Raw genomic sequence first — 13,718 nt, forward strand, 5'->3', positions numbered from 1 at the left:
AGCAGATTAAATATGCATTGCATCATGAAATAGTGAGAAGAGAATATACAAGCAGCTTTTCCCTAAATTATATAATTTCAGACTTCTCTTTTGGGGGCTTGGGGAGGGAGAAGGCCCACATGGAATATTGTTCCATAAAGAACTCTTGGGAGATTATCATTATGGTGCTTGGTAACAACTATTTCCTTTTCCTCATCTCCCACAATTTACCAGCCACTTACTACCAAATAATTTTCATTCCCCTTATTGAATCCCTGGTTCATTCTGAGTTACTTCCTCTGTATAACTGGCCTAGACTATAGGTAGGCTTTCCTTCCATTACTTTTTCTTATTCTGTCATTGTAAATTCTCAATTCAATATTTTCTGTAGAATTTGAGATTTACTTTTTCTCTAAGAGATACAATGATGTCTAAGACATACTCTCTATTATCGTGGAATTCATGGAGGAAGAGAATAGGCCAACAGAGTTCAAATATATACTCAATATCACTGGCAAAGACATACAATATCAATGTTGTAAGCCATGAAACTATAATTAATATTTTTATGGGAATATTGTCATATTTTTCAATGAAATGGAATGAGGATAATAATAGTTCAAGAACTTATAAGCAAATTATTAAGAGAAATTTAGCTACACTGAAGCCTATCTTCTTAGACTAAAAATAAAATTAAAATATAATTAACATTTTTATAATAAAATGCTCATTGAAAAATATTGGAAAATACATAAATGTAAAATATGAATACTAAAGTAAAACAGGGTATAATTTCACCCTAGATACATCCACTGTTAATGATATATGAAATATTATTTTAGCTATTTGAATTCTCTATGGGTCAAGAATTCCAAATACTTGAGTTCCAAACCTCAGGTTTTCTAAGAGTAATGCTAATGAGTTACTCCAAAAGTTTAATCAAAAGAGAACATATGATAACTACGTTTTAAAAATCTTATCATCTATCCACAATATTTTGCTTTTCATTTCCATTCATTTTAAACATGCATATGAAAGCTATGTAAGTGTTGTAAGTTGCTAAATTGAACTTAACAAAGTATAATTTATGTGTGGAAAAACTCATTAAAAAGGAATCTATGTCTAATTTCCAAAACAATCATCTATATAAATTAAAAATTTATTTACTATCACTGCATATTTAATCCCCATACACATATCAGAATAGTCACAAGACTTACACTGCTTATAATACTGTATCTACCAATATTATTGCTGAGAGTACAAATGACTCAAAAATATAAATATTCCAGTAAGTGTGAAGTCCTATGTTTATCACAATAACCATTTCATAAATATCATTGTCCAACATTGTATCAATGCTTCTTACAACATTGTATCAACCCTTCTTACAAGGGTTTCCATTCTGCATTTTGTGGGTAGAAGTATGATAATAAATGGTAATAAATGATAACAAGTACTAGCAAATAATATTTGATAGGGTACCTTCTGTTTTAGAGATATTTGAGTACAAATATCCAATATGACTCCACTGAACTCTGTCCATGTTGGATCACATGTCCTTAAAGAGAAAACTAAAGAATTTACTATATCAAAAAGAAAAGAAAAAGTAAAGGAATAAGTATGAATGCAGAGAAGAGAAAGGAGGAGGAGGATTTTTTTTAGGGAAAAAAAATGTAGTTTAGTGTAGCTGAAAGATTTGGCATATGGGTCCAAAATAAGATGAGGTAAGAAGAACAAACAGGTCCAGTCATGAATGGCTTTCAAAATTTATTGATTTTAAGTGTGGGAGTGATGGTTTTGGCACAAATTAATGTTGTAGTCTTCTGTAATAGGGTTTGTTGTTCAGGTTTTAAACATATATATAAAAATAGGTAGGTAGAAAGATGAATGCTAGAGAGATTTTTAAAATAAACATGATTTCTATATGCATGTATTACAACATGCATCAATGTATCATTCTCTAGAGTATATGTTTACACACGCGCGCGCACACACACACACACACACACACACACATAATTCTTGGATAAAGCTGCAGGTCACATAAATTTATCAAACTTTAATATGCTGTGGCCATTCTGGAAGCGTCATAAGATAAACTGTATTTCACTGCATAATTGTTCCAAGTTCTTTTTTTTTGTTTTGTTTTGCAAAAATGTTTGCTGGGGCAATTATGTGAAACTTTGTAAGAAAAAAAATGTGTTGGTATTATTCAAAAATAATTTATCACCAAACTGTCTTTGGTGCAAGATTAAGATGCACATTTTATATGTTAATGCTGTGGTAATGATTATGTGGTGAAGTAAGGTACTCTCTTGGCCATTTTATGGCGCAGAATTTTGGTAACTAAGCCACTATTAGAGCAATGTGGTATGATATGAAAATCACAGGCTGGGAACCATCTGAGCTTACCTTTGTATCTACCTATGAGAACTGGAGTTTCATTTTCCACATCTACAAAATTAGTGATTGGAAAATATTCTCCAGGTCCCTTCTAGGTGTGATGACCTGGGCTCTTGGAATTTACCATAGGGTGTTAGCCTGGTGAAACAGCAAAACCGTAGGCCAAAATTCAGGTTTCCATTAGCCTTCTCTATCTTTTATCTTTTAAAACCTTAGGTCTTCTTACTGAACATCTTAATTTCTTCTTTTTACCCTCCCCTCTTTTTACCCTTATTCTTTTCTGATCACCTTCCCCGACTCTCCTACAGTTCTTTTGCCCTCTGGTGCTTTGTGGTTACAAATTGCTATTGTACCTAGCATAAAGGCTCAATTTGCACTTCAATCACACTATCAGCAGTTCTCACTAACTCAGGGATTAAAAAAAAAAAAAAACAGACTCTCAAGTAACTGAATTCTAGTTGCAGTGGAGATCTAAAGACCGTTTCCCAGGGATCCAGTTGGATCAGAGGAAGACTGGGAACAGAACAGCAAAGCCCTGAGTCACTTTTCTGTTCCCCATATTCCACTCACATATCAATCTCCTTTGCTTTCAAGACTACAATTTTTTTTCAAAGCTCCTTGGTGTGAGCTGAATTGCTTCTTCCCAAAATTCACAAGCCAAAGTTCTAAACCCCAGTCTTACAGAATGTGACTGTATTTGGAAATAGGATCTTTAAGGAGGTAAAGTTGAATGAGGTCATTCAAGTGGGTCCTAATCCAAACTGACTGATGACCTTGTGAGAAGGGGAGGTAATAACAGACATGTACAGAAGCAAGACCATGTGAAGACAGAAGGAGGAGGCAGCTGTCTGCAAACCAAGGAGAGAGGCTTCAGAAAAAATCAACCCCAATTAGCCTCCAGAACAGCAAGAAACTAAGGTGCCCAGTCTGCTGTGGTAGTTTTAGCAAAATAACACATTCCTTATTCTCCATTTGTATTTGAATAGAGACCACTACTCAAAGGAGTTCAGGATGTGCTATTTTCAAATATGCCAAATGATATATTGATTATTTTAAGTCGAAATCACTTAAGGAAATAAAACTGCAGGAAGGGCCATTTGGACCATTTTTTTCCTATATGCATTAATTCAAAAAGTTTCTTTTGGGAGGGATGTCCTTCCCATCTGAACCCTGGAACTAGACTTGATCACTAGAGACTGGTAATTGGGGTTGCAGTGAACCTGATAAACAAATTCTGAAGTGACCCTAATCTTCCCCTAGCTTCTACGACCCCCCATATATCTCTTAGTAACATCCTTAGAATTTACCACACTAGTCCAAACATCTATTTGTCCTGTTATTCCTGAAATAAACTGCAGTTGGGGCCTCTCTAAAATTCAGAGCTGCTTCCTCATGCTGACAGTAAAGGTTAAAGGGTCATTCGTACTTATTTGGGAGACACCAACGCAGCTGAGAGTGGAGAGTGCCACCTCCCCAGGCCTGTCTAACAAAGTTTGACCAAATCTGCATATATATATATACATATATATATATATATATATGTATATATATATATTTATTTATTTCCTGCCTCTTTTTAAAAAAGTTTTGTTCCCTCTCAGAGATTCTGAAGATGGATTTGCTTTTTTAAAAATGTTTCTTCTATTTTCCTTCAATGCTGACTTTGAATAAAAATTATTTTCTTATGAATTTGACTCTAGTATTTCTGGAGCAGCTAGAGAGAACCTAATCTCCTCACCCCTTTCCCTCCAGGGATAGGGTAGGGATTGATGTCCTCGGGTAACATTTCTTCACAAATATGTTATTATTTTTGCTAAAAGTATAAACATATGCTTTGCTCATTTCTTCAAACTTCACTATCTTGTGAAGATTTCCATGTATATGTAAAAGTAATATAAACTTTCACGCTTTTTCTTGTTAAGCAGAGCTTGTATTAATTGGGTTCCTAGATCCAGTCAAAGGGTTCACATAAGAATGAAATGAGGGTGTAAAAGTGATCTTTCTCCCCCATATTTTATTTTTCAATTATGGATATATATATATATATATGTTTGTGTATACACACACACACACATATACACACATATATATAATCAATCACACATATGCATATATATATAAAATAAATATAAATAAATGAATATATATTTAGTCTTGCTGCCTAAACTCTAACAAGAAGTTGATTAACTATAATTATTGTGTTAAAATGAGCTCTGTCCCTCACATGCCTTTAATGTTCATCTGTTTATTCAAGCACTAGCTAAATGTTCTGTTGTGTTAAGTGCTATGCTCATCTCTAGATATGGGGTAGGGGTAGGAAGCATAACAATTAAATAACACTATCACCATAATACTGATAAATCAAACAACAATATATTTGTATTATAATATTCAAGGAAATAAGTTGACCAAATATAGGAAAGGATATTGTGCATTTTGATGAAGTTATGGCATGGGAACACTTAAATGGTAGCTAACTTCATGAAGTGAAAGGAGACTGGGGAGAAGGGGTTAGGAAAGGATTTCTTTAGAGATGAAATGGAGACCAGGATTTAATTAACAAAGTTAATGGTAAGGAGAAGAGGATTAAAAGGAGGGCCACTTTAGGAAGACTTATCCCGGGCAACATGGACACATGACAGTTTGGTGCCTGCACATAGGATCCTTTGGCTAATGGGATGGGAGTAGGAGGAGAGCAGATTTGGTAGAACATGCAAGAGTAGTAAGCTGGGCCCAGATAACACATAAACTTGCATGTACCATGGAAATAACATCAGTCTATATGAGAAAAATCCTTCATTTCTAATGCATAAGTTAAGGTTAATTGTAAACTTGTCACCTGTAATTATCTCTTTGAAGGAATAATTTTTTCCTTTGTTCATTTACAATAGTCAATGTCTTTCAGTGCAAAAGATTTCTAAGTGAATGTGAATTTTACCCAAATTCTAATTTACTTTAGGAACTTAAATTTAGTCAAATTTCTACAAGATGGTAACTATGATCAAAGCAGAGAGCTTTATTTCAACTAATAAAGATAGTCCTTTGTAAAGGAATTGTGAATACCTAACCAATGATTACTCTATTCTCTCTTCTGTTGGAGGACACATTCTGGTCTATTTTTAACCATTAAGAACTATGGTATTAGCCCAGGACACAAACTATTTTATATAGATAAACTATTTTAAAGCCTGTCTTATATTCCAAACCAACCCTTCAGACAAGATTTATGATGACATCTCTCTGTACTGCTTACCACACTATCATGAGGTATGTATGTGTGTCATTTCTCTGACCTCATTGCATAACCATACAATTTTCCTGAATCATAATCTTGGCTATACTGAAATGGCTAAATGTTGTGTTTAAATGGAAAGCTTTTCCTCTAAAATCAGAAACAAGACAAGGATGTCTACTCTCCCCACTCCTATTCAACATAGTCCTTGAAATATAGTTATTGAAAGTAGTCAGAGCAATCAGACAAGAGAAGAAAAACAGGAAAAGAGAAGAGAAAAAGAGAAGGAAAAGCTGGGAAAAATAAAAGTCCTAAACTTCATATGGAAGGATAAAAGACCCAGAATAGCCAAGCAATCCTGAGGTGGTGGTGGTATCATAATACCTGATCTCAAATTATACTACAGAACTATAGTAACAAAAACTGCATAGTGCTTTGGCAGTGCATACACTAAAATTGGAATGACATAGAGAAGATTAGAATGGCCCCTGTGCAAGGATGACATGCAAATTCATGAAGCATTCCACATTTTACTTAAAATCAGCATACTACAGTGATGTAGTCACATCAATGTTCATAGCTGCTCAATTCACAATAGCTAGACTGTGGAACCAACCTAGATGCCCTTCAACTGATGAATGGGTAAAGAAACTGATATATATATATATACATATGTATATCATATATATACATAACGGAATATTACTCAGTCATAAAGAAGAATAAATTTATGGCATTTGTGGATAAATGGATGGAGTTGGAGACTATCATGCTAAGTGAAATAAGCCAAGCCCAAAAAACCAAAGGTCAAATGTTTTCTCCGATAAGTGGATGATAATACATAAAGAGGGTGGGGGTAGGGGGGACAAGAGAAGACTGGAGGAACTTTGGATCATGTAGAGGAAAATTATGGAATTTTGTGGTAAACAGAAATAGAGGACATCAAGCCAAGTGAAATAAGCCAGACTCAGAAAATCAAGGGTTGAATGTTTTGTCTCATAATGTAGAAGCTAGATAGAATTGAGGCATTTTTTTAAAAGGGCAGATCTCATGAAAATATAAGGGAGAACAGCGGATTAGTGGAAAGGGTCAGAGTAGGAAGGAAGAGGGATGAGAATGCAGATGAACTGCTGAATGAGATTTACCAAATTATGCTATGTGCATGCATGAATACATCACAATTTCACTTTTATATATAACTATAATGCAACAATTAAAAATAAATTAATGGAAGATCAATAGAGTAGAGGAAGAGGATTGGGGGAGAGGGGGAGAGAAGGAGATAGTTCTGGGGATAAAATGGAGCAAATTATGTTATATGCATATATGAATATGTCAAAATAAACCCCACAATTATGTAAAACTTTGATACACTAATAAAATCTTAAATTACAAGTTTAGATTAATTTTCTTAAATTCAATTACTCACATAATTGATTGAGCATTTGTAAAATGTTGTTTACTACAAACTTTCTGCTTAAATTCTGAAAGGTAGTAAGTATAAAGATATGTAGTATAAACCCATGTATCCTAGTTAGAAATCCAGAAGTCAGCATGGACAATTCTACTGCCTTTCCTTCATTCTTTTCTTTTCTCCCTCTCTTTCTATCTTTTTTCTTTATTTCTTTTTTTTTACAGTCCAGAAGTATTTTGCTTTTTTCCATACTTTATGCTATGGATTCATAGGGAACAGTTTCCAGAAGCTCAGGCTCCTTTCCATCTTTTCTCACAGATTATGCTTTTCTAGGCAGAGCAGGTTTGTACTGCAGTCGAACGTAGGTAACTTTCTCTTTGGCTTCCTTCCTTCTTTTTTGGCTCATTTTTCTTTATGCTTTTCAGGAAGCTATCTGAACTCTAGTGTACTTAATAAGCTCGATAAATATATTCTCTTGGCAAGAATCTTTCCCTTTACTTTTATTGTTTGTTTACAACAATGCTAACAGCATGCTGGGTAATACTGTAGACTCTTCCAGTTTTGTTATGGTAACATCTGTGGGGCATCCCTTTTTTAATGGTACTCATTCCCTTTATGTCTGTAATATCATCTTTCTTGTAGATTCACTTGTATGTGGCCAAAGGAGCAATTGCAATTTTTCTAAAAGCCCCAGAGGATATTTGTTATCTACTCTTTCCATTTGTGTTTGTCATTGTGGCAGATTACTGGAAGACGGTGGTTCTCCAATACTTTCCTCTCTTTCCTCATTACTTAGCTGAATTCTATTACTAGGTCTTACTAATGAAATATATTAACCTCTCTTGGTTTCATTCCATCTTTTTCATTTCTAATGATCTTATATGGCTCATATTTGGTATATAACCACAACCTTCTTATAACTTTCTTTAGAATTAAATTCTGATATAATTGATCTGGAATCAGGGTCCTAGATTGTCATAATTTTAAAGTTCCCTGGGTGATTCTAACATACAACCTAGAAATGGTGCTCTAAGTCAGGGTTTTTTCCACTTGTGATTCCTGAACCAGGAATAATCGTTATCACCTTAGGAATCTGGAAGTATTCAAATTTTGGGGTCTCACACAGATCTAGTGAAGGTGTACACCAGCAATCTGTGTTTTGTTAATCATTAGGTGATTATGTTGGGAACTACTATTTTGGGGTTGTACTCCCACATATCTCTCTAATTCATGATCCACAAATATGGTATCAGAGTCTTCTCTATATAATAAGGCCTAAAACATAAATATAGAATTGTATTAATTACATAATACAAAGTTATTTACTGCTTTCCAAACTCCTTAGTGTAGCATAGCTTCTTGGTGTGCTTTTGGTAATCTAATTTCAATTTATATTTTATCCATACCCTGTCATTGAGATTATGATCTGATTAATGCTTACCTACTTAATTTCCTAAATATACTACATTTATTCCTTGTGCCTTAAATATGGCAAATTGTCTTCCTCTATTAAATCAAATTCAACCACGTTTGTGTTGTTGTTGTTTTGGTACTGGGGATTGAAACTGGGGAGCTTCACCACCAAGCCATATCTCCAGTCCTTTTAATATTTTATTTTAATTTATTTTTATAATCTTTTATTTTTATTTGTAGGTGGACACAATACTTTTATTTATTTTTATATGGTGCTGAGGATTGAACTCAGTGCCTCACATGTGCTAGACATGCACTCCACCACTGAACTACAACCCCAGCCCTTTTTATATTTTATTTAGAAACAGGGTCTCTATAAGTAATTTAGGGCCTAGTTAAAATGCTAAGCTGGCTTTGAACTCATTATCCTCCTGCCTCAGCCTCCTGAGTCTCTGGATTTCAGTCATGCACCACTGCACCCAGCTCCAACCACTTTTTTGAAGACTTCTGGGATCTCCTTGTGGAATATGTTCCTTCTTTCATGCTGCCATTGCAACTTGCATGATAGCAATAACCATGTGGTGCTAGACTTACTATTTGTATAATTTTCTTGTCTTTCTGGGAGATAAGAACTATGCTTTCTTCAACTTTCCATCTTTAATGTTTACTAATACCTAAAATTCAGTATGTTTGCAAATAAATGAATGAATGAAGATGCTCCTAAATATGTTGGTAACTTTTTGTGTTTTTTTCCCTAAGCAACAGAGATGGATCACATACAATGGCATACATTTTAACAAACCAAGAAGGCAACATATTTTTTATTTTCATGAGGAATACCTTCTACTGCCATAGTACTTTATAACTTGCAAGAGTTTCCACAGATATTATCAGTCACCTAGATAGAAATCTGAATCTTCTTTAAATATTCAAAGACGTAAAAACATTCCTTGACAATCTGTATTTACTTTTTTTTTGGTACTGGGGATTGAATCCTGGGGTGCTTAATCACTGAGCCACATCTCCAGCCCTTTTTATTTTTATTTGTTTAAATTTTGAGACAGAGTGTCATTGAGTTGCTTAGGGTCTTGCTAAGTTTCTGAGACTGGTTTTGAACTCGCAATCCTCCTACCTCTGCCTCCCAAGCTGCTGGTATTACAGATGTGTGCCACCATGTCCAGTGTCAATATGCATTTTCTTTTATTATTTTATCTCCCTCACACTCTGAGCTACTACAGGGTATAATATATTCCTTAAAACTAGCCAGTTGCCTCACTAAAACACAGAACCAAACAAGGATAACATCAGAAGTCAGCCAGGTTAGGATCTATACATTCAGTTGCCATTTATTAAGTGTCAATCACCCTAGAATTAGCACACATGATATATAAATAAGTATAATTCCTATGAAAATAAAATTCATAGCATTATTAAAGAAAGAGATTGGTAAGTAAGTGGATACAAGGCAGGATAAATGCAATAAAAGAAAAGCAGGCACCAGACGCAGTGGCACATGCCTATAATCCCAGCAGCTCAGGAAGCAAATGCAGGTATATCGAAAATTCAAAGCCGGCCATAGCAATTTAGCAAGGCCCTAAGCAACTGAATGAGACCCTGTCTCTAAATAAAAAATAAAAAGGGCTGGGGATGTGGCTTAGTGGTTAAATGCACCTGGGTTCAATTCCAGGTATAAAACAAAACAAAACAAAAGAGAAAAACAAAAGTGAAAAAAGGAAAAACAAGCAAATTACTCTAAATACTCTGGCAATTGAGGAAGGAAAGACAGACATGGTGGCATATGTCTGTAAACGCAGGACTCAATGGGCTGAGGCAGAAGGATCACAAGTTTGAGGTCTGCCTCAGCAACTTAAGTGAGGCCCTCTTCAATTTAGTGAGATCTTATCTCAGGACAAAAAATTAAAAGGGTTAGATAACATAGCTCAGTGGTAAAGCACCCCTGGGTTCAATCCTCAGTATACATACAAAACAAAACAAAACAAAACAAAACAAAAATCTGCAGTTTGCTTACATTTAAAGAAGTCTTTATTTCTTGCTAAAAAAAAATACCCACGTTGGAATGAACACAAAAGGCATCATTTCACCTCCTTTGGCCTTTTTTCTCTTTTGTTTAAAAGAAGATGCTTGATCCTCAAAGCAAAGCAGACATGTTTGATTTCATTCTACAAGCAAATTCATTAAGAATGTGAAAGTATTCACATTCATTCCAATTAACATTAAATGACACTCTCCCAATGAATAAGATGTCAAAAATCATGCTAGTAATTGCAGTCAATGAAATGAATGCTGTGCTCTGGGGCTGCATGCATATTTGTACTCATCAATTGAGCACTAATACAAACCTACCTCAGAACGGAGGATGTAACAGATGCTAACAGACAATATTTCTGACAAATGTCTAGTAATACGTGGTAATTTAATTCAAATACTGAATTTCTCAGCTATGGAAATTAAATATTCAGGTTTTACTATTAAATAAACATTGTTTAGACATACGAAATGTACTATGATCTAAAATTTTATCATTTTTCAAATTTAAGCCAAAAGGAAAATATATCCTAATGCTTTGAAAGCCTTCATTTAAAATTCTGATTTATATGGTAATGATCTTGCTTACTTTTAAATTATTTCTAAGCAATAGATTATTTTTTCTTTTAAAGGCAAATCTTATAATAAATGTAAGAGAATGTTAAAATCTTGCACAGCAATAAAAAGTGATTCACATCTCCAAAGTTAACCATTACAGTTAGATAATATCTTTATCTTACAACTCCTACTATTGGACCCCTGTGATCTTTTTAATATATAAACAAACACAGGCACACTCACATGTGCCATGAAAGTTGAATTTCATCTTGAAGAAGCATATTTCTCCAAAATGGGTCCAAGTGAATTCTAACTAAAGAAAAAAAGTCAAATGTTCTTCTTTCCCTCTATGTATATAATCCTCATTCCCTTTTTACCTAATGAGAATTAACACTTGGAACTACTCTGAAGCTATATAAATATTTGAATATTTATAGCAATTGATTGATTTTATTACTTGATAAAACAGACACTATAATCACAGTGTGTGTATGCGATTTCAATGTTTTACTGCATTTGGAAGGATAATTGGCACATTCATCAATTAGTATCCTTTTTGTTCTTCTATTAGAATGGCTATGCTTTTATTTATTGTAAGTACTCCAGATTATGAAAGGGTATTTGAGTCTGGGATTATAACGTGAACAGTTAAAAGACACAAGCAAAGTTTAAATGAATTGTGTACATGGTCTGTCGTCTAAATCTATTGCACATATCATTTTTAGAACTTTGGTTATACATGTGCATAATTCTATTTTTGGAAGTTACCTGAAATTGTTTCCACTTTATATTATTTCCCCTAAATAAACGTCATTATCAAATGTTTAAAACAAAGGATATTTACTCCCACTTAATCAAAATTTCCATCACTTTAATGTTATTTGATTAATTTAAAACACATATATTGAATTTTTTTCTAGTACAATGTAGCAGTCTCAAGTTTGTGAAAACATAAACACACATAAGATATGGCAGGCAACATCTAGGATGTAATCTAGTAAGAAATAATATAATTAATCAAATCTTATTACAAATAATATAATTTCATTTGCCACCTCTTTCAAGTGGGAATGATAATATATTCCCTAGTCACAGCTTTTATAAAGCTAAATTATACACACATATACACATTTACAGTGTTCTTTTTTGAACTCTTGATTCTCCTACCTCAGCCTTCCAAGCTGCTGGGATTATAGGCGTGTGACACTGAACCGTGCTACAGTGTTATTCTTATTGTCATCATTTATTATAAAAGAATGGATATATGGAAATTAATTATTCAAATGTAGAATTGATTTCTAGATGTGAAAGAATAATATTCAGGTCTGGACCATTTTCCTTTTTCTTTTTTTTTTAAGCTTTAAAACATTTATTTGTTCTTTTTAGATGTACATGACTGTAGAGTATATTTTGACACATCATACATACATGGAGCATAATATTCTAATTAGGATCCCATTCTTATGGTTGTACATGATATGGCATTTCACTGGTTGTGTACTCAGATATGAACAAAGGAAAGTTATGATCTGGACCATTTTTCATTCAGAGTCTCTATTTTCAGTTTTCAAAATTGCACACTGTATTTCAATAATATAAGTCCTAGGCAGAAAAATGCCTCTGAGCTTCATCTAGGCACAATGTATTATGTAAGGCCTGGGTTGTCTTCTCACTGGCCAGTGTTTTGCTTTTGCACATAAATATATAATAATATATGCCTTTATTAATAAAAAACAATTATGGAGCTATTATAAAACTTATCATGGATAAAAGAGAAATGTGTTTTCTTTGGTTATAACTTATCAAGTCAACATATATTGTCACAATGTCACATAAAATATTTTAACAAATGCACTTGAAGATAAAATAAAGTAAATTAGTTCATAGAAAGTCAATTTCATTTTAAAATTGGGTCAGAAGGCCAGTTGTTTCAGTAAAGCAATACTATCACATGAGCTACTTTTTCTCATAAAATGCCTGTGTACACCAGCTCTATGTGTTTCTGTAATGCTCTAGAAACAGGAGGAGTTCAAGATACATGTATTTGAAAATTCATTATTATATGAATATCATGAAAGCATAAAGCATAAACTATAGTTCACATTCAAGGGTTGATAAGTACATATATAAACATTTTAGTGCAATACTGATAATAAATATGAATAAACTGTTAGATTGACTCAGTAGATCCTATTTTTAAAAGACATTTAGATTCCATACGTATGATTCATTCAATAACTATTTCTCACCTTGAGTTTGAGCATATGTGTAATGTGGTTCCATGCTTGTGCACACATATTTACCTAGTAACTAAGTTTCCTTTTATAAATGAGCTCTATCCATGAGTAACACAGATGAAAGATTTCCAATTATTGTGGCCAACCTCCAGGGTAGAAAATGAGACCAAGAAAGTGGCTATCTGAAACTGAATACTCTCTGGAATGGACATTCCGTTCTAAGTCCCCTTCTGGAAACCTCCAACAATAGCTCAAGCATAAGCAAGCACTTGTCTTCGAGGTAGTCCAAGCTACCCATTCACCTTTTTAGGAAAATGTCCTCAGACACCCAGAATTAGAGACTTTGATTCCACATCAAAGAGAGCACCAATTTCTACTGTTGCTGCCTTTCTATCACTTCCTACCAGTTTGACATCTGCAAAGATAGCTCAGT

At 33.8% G+C, this 13,718-nt stretch overlaps 1 protein-coding gene and 1 non-coding gene across 5 annotated transcripts in view; one reads left to right on the plus strand and one right to left on the minus strand.

Annotated features, from left to right (window-relative positions):
- Dmd (dystrophin) overlaps positions 1-13,718 on the minus strand; it is a 2,099,091-nt gene that overhangs the window by 2,069,359 nt on the left and 16,014 nt on the right. The gene's annotated exons all lie outside the window — the stretch shown is intronic.
- LOC124972803 (U6 spliceosomal RNA) lies at positions 6,048-6,150 on the plus strand. The gene has a single exon (XR_007106577.1). It is a non-coding gene; the product is annotated as a U6 spliceosomal RNA (small nuclear RNA).

Source organism: Sciurus carolinensis, chromosome X (assembly GCF_902686445.1).
Source record: "Sciurus carolinensis chromosome X, mSciCar1.2, whole genome shotgun sequence".
NCBI lineage: Eukaryota > Metazoa > Chordata > Mammalia > Rodentia > Sciuridae > Sciurus > Sciurus carolinensis.